This window comes from Littorina saxatilis, linkage group LG13, assembly GCF_037325665.1.
Source record: "Littorina saxatilis isolate snail1 linkage group LG13, US_GU_Lsax_2.0, whole genome shotgun sequence".
Classification (NCBI taxonomy): domain Eukaryota; kingdom Metazoa; phylum Mollusca; class Gastropoda; order Littorinimorpha; family Littorinidae; genus Littorina; species Littorina saxatilis.
The window spans coordinates 21,030,946-21,035,128 of record NC_090257.1 but is presented as its reverse complement, the minus strand read 5'-3'; the positions used below and the strand labels follow the sequence as shown (position 1 = coordinate 21,035,128).

At 41.6% G+C, this 4,183-nt stretch overlaps 1 protein-coding gene across 1 annotated transcript in view; it reads left to right on the top strand.

Moving 5' to 3' along the window:
• The first annotated feature begins 264 nt into the window (after window positions 1–264).
• The window catches only part of LOC138983855 (ATP-binding cassette sub-family C member 5-like), a 75,869-nt gene continuing 71,950 nt past the window's right edge, over window positions 265–4,183 (top strand). The window contains exon 1 of the mRNA XM_070357196.1: window positions 265–978. The gene's annotated coding sequence lies outside the window, so the exon portion shown is untranslated. The remainder of the gene's footprint in view (window positions 979–4,183) is intronic.

The window sequence follows — 4,183 nt, the reverse complement described above, 5'->3', positions numbered from 1 at the left end:
TGGGCCGCCATGTTCCTGTCCCTGTAGTTTTCTTCAGTCCCACTTGAACATGCCTTTAAAGATGCAATAACACAAGTATTCCTCCATTAATTCCATCACTTTGATCAATAAACGAATTTGTGAAAAGTTGTCTTTATCGGTCAGCTTTGTCCCCACTCGCCCAGCCGCGCCCTCCCTCCCCTCCCCAAAACTCTTCAGTGAAAGGAGAGAGAAAACGTCTTTCAAAACTTCGCCGCACAGTGTCGTCTGCTTCAGTTTGTTTTCGGCCAGCGTTATACACTCAAACGCCACAGGTAATCATTTGTCAATAGTTAACATCGAAAGATTGATCGCAGAAGATTAAACCAATCCGGTAAGTTTAACCGCACTTTCCTACGTGGGAGTAGAGTTTGGTGTAATCGCTCTCGTGCGGCGCACGCGTTCTTCAAGCCAAGGGCTCTATCGCCAGACGACATCGTATTTTCAGTTCGCCGGAAGTGTTTAGAGCCGTGACTACGACCGGATAAACTCCCACACAACTCAAACAGAAAGTTTCGTCCATGAAAGCGCGTGGACAAATACTGGAGTATATAACACGACCATGAACTGACCAGCGTGGAAGAGAACTGACCCACGAGATTGAAATAAGCCTTGATTGTTTCGTCACTGATCTCGTAGTCGTATCAAGTCATAGAGTGGCCAGACTCGCACGCAGTGCTCGCACTGCACAGTGACACGGCATTCCCACACAGAAGACTGAAGAGGAAATCAGTCAACACGTGTTGTGTGTCAGCTCGCTGCGATTGTGTGGAGGCTAAAGTCCTCTAATCCGGTGGTTTCTTCATCGTGTGTGAACATCAGAAGCCGGGTGATCATATGTTGGAGAAATCTGTGAAGACGTGTTTCGTTCCTTATTTTCAAGCACTAGATCTGTGCAAAACAGGCAGATTTTAATTGACCACACAATTTCAACGCATCGGGCAATTGTGTCGACTTCATGTGAGTATGAGTGTACGGTTGTTTATGTCAGTCTGTATACGAGTGTTGGTAGTTATGTCTTAACAAATCCTCAAACTTGTTCAACTTGACATGTTAAACAGGCTTTACTGAATTGAGTGTTCCATGATATCGTCACAGTTATTTCAGCACTATTATCATATATATATATAATTTACAAACTCACACACACACACACTGATACACACAGACACACAAACACACACACAAACACACACCGCGGTCACACACACACCGGGCCCTCTCAGTCTTTCCGCTCTATCTATACATCTCTCTGTGTGTGCGACGCGGCACGGTCACGGTCTCTCTCGCTCTCTTTCTCTCTCTTTCTCTCTCTCTATCTCTCTTTCCGACTCCCCCCCCCCCCCACAAACACACACACACATCTCTCTCTCTCTCTCTCTCTCTCTCTCTCTCTCTCTCTCTCTCTCTCTCTCCTTCCTTTTCTCTAACTTGAAATAAATTAATTTCCCTATGCTAATAAGTTATTAAACCCATTGAAATCTGTAACAATATTTGTTACAAAACTAGGTGGGACATATCTGCTTCAGTGGTAATCATGCATTGTAAGATGAAAGGAAGGGAGGGACATGTTAAGATTTGGGTGGGGTAGCAGCTTGGGAACTTCGGTTGATCACAAACCAGGTGACAGGCGCATGAAACAGTTACTTTTACATTTTGTTTCTTGAAACTTAAAGTGTAATTACATTTAGTCAAGTTATGACTAAATGTTTTAACATAGAGGGGGGGAATCGAGACGAGGGTCGTGGTGTGTGTGTGTGTGTGTGTGTGTCTGTCTGTGCGTGTGTGTGTGTGTAGAGCGATTCAGACTAAACTACTGGACCGATCTTCATGAAATTTTACATGAGAGTTCCTGGGAATGATATCCCCGGACATTTTTTCATTTTGTCGATAAATGTCTTTGATGACGTCATATCCGGCTTTTTGTAAAAGTTGAGGCGGCACTGTCACACCCTCATTTTTCAATCAAATTGATTGAAATTTTGGCCAAGGAATCTTCGGCGAAGGCCGGACTTCGGTATTGCATTTCAGCTTGGTGGCTTAAAAATTAATTAATGACTTTTGTCATTAAAAATCGGAAAATTGTAAAAAAAATTTTTTTTATAAAACGATCCAAATTTACGTTCATCTTATTCTTCATCATTTCCTGATTCCAAAAACATATAAATATGTTATATTTGGATTAAAAACAAGCTCTGAAAATTAAAAATCAAAAATTATGATCAAAATTAAATTTTCGAAATCAATTTAAAAACACTTTCATCTTATTCCTTGTCGGTTCCTGATTCCAAAAACATATAGATATGATATGTTTGGATTAAAAACACGCTCAGAAAGTTAAAACGAAGAGAGGTACAGAAAAGCGTGCTATCCTTCTCAGCGCAACCACTACCGCGCTAAACAGGCTCGTTAATTTCACTGCCTTTTGCACGAGCGGCGGACTACGGTCATTGTGAAAAAATGCCGTGCGTTCAGTTTCATTCTGTGAGTTCCACAGCTTGATTAAATGTAATAATTTCGCCTTACGCGACTTGTTTTCTACATCTGTTTGCACTGGAGGGGATTAATTCAAATCAAACCAGTTTTTAATAAGACTAAAGATGTGTGCAATCAAAATCAAAGTTATGGGAAAGTATGTATGCTAAAAGTGTTGAAAAGATATGAAAGGAATCATGTGACGATCCCTCGAATGCCATCAGAGGACAGTTGTCTTAAGTTCCACTATCGTTTTTGCTTGAAAATCTTCCTGCAGAAGTTTGCGAAATACTAGGTTAAGGTATATAATACTATATATATATGTACCAGTATGACTGCAACTGACTCGTCACTGTCTAAAGAGCAAATCGGGCACTGGCATGGATTTATTGCTTTCAGTAGCGGAGAAAGATGGAGTTTGCTGCATACTTTATACAAGTATACACATATAAATACATATATATATCTATATATATATACATAAAAACATGTACATTGACGAAGGGCAAACCTTCAGAACACCAATGCATAATGTTACTGATGGACGACCCATCAATCACACTTCTTCTGAGGCCTGTCTTTTGACCACCGATGGTGTGTGGCCAAGACGAAACTAATGTGAATGACGAGAGAGACAGAGAGAAAGAGAGACATTTCTGAGAACAACATCCAAGCCGCTTTTGCATTTTCAAGGAGAGTAAAGTTCTCAGTATTTAAGAGATTTTTTTCAGTGATTGAATGATTTGTTTGTTTGTTTGTTTGCTTAACGCCCAGCCGACCACGAAGGGCCATATCAGGGCGGTGATTGAATGATTGGCTGGTTGGTTGATTTTTGAGGACAGCAAATATTGGCCGTTTATGCTTCATTCGGCAGAGAGACAGACAGACTGACCGAGAGAGACGGAGAGGGACTTTTTCTTTATTTGGTGTTTAACGTCGTTTTCAACCACGAAGGTTATATCGCGACGGGGAAAGGGGGGAGATGGGGTAGAGCCACTTGTTAATTGTTTCTTGTTCACAAAAGCACTAATAAAAAAATTGCTCCATGGGCTTGCAACGTAGTACAATATATGACCTTACTGGGAGAATGCAAGTTTCCAGTACAAAGGACTTAACATTTCTTACATACTGCTTGACTAAAATCTTTACAAACATTGACTATATTCTATACAAGAAACACTTAACAAGGGTAAAAGGAGAAACAGAATCCGTTAGTCGCCTCTTACGACATGCTGGGGAGCATCGGGTAAATTCTTCCCCCAAACCCGCGGGGGTATTCACGGAGAGGGACGGAGAGAGAGAGAGTAAGAGAGAGTAAGAGAGAGAGAGAGAGAGAGAGAGAGAGAGACAGAGAGAGAGACAGAGAGAGAGACAGAGAGAGAGAGAACAACTTGAAAAGTTCTCATGAGGACACGACATAAAGAAGCAGAGGGCGCGAGCGCATCTTGAAAACAGATACATAAATTACGACCGAATTTACGCTTCACATAATCACTTCTGACAGTGACTCAACAACCAGCTTACATTCAAGCTGTTGAAACGCCATGTTTTAATATGAGCGTGGTTGTAACTTGTAAGCTGACGGTGACACACGCGCTTACTGTCGCCGGGACTTAGAGCATGAGTTCAAGCATTTCCGGTAATGTGATGCATCAAGTTGTGGGACATTATGGGGATGATCTACTGGGTC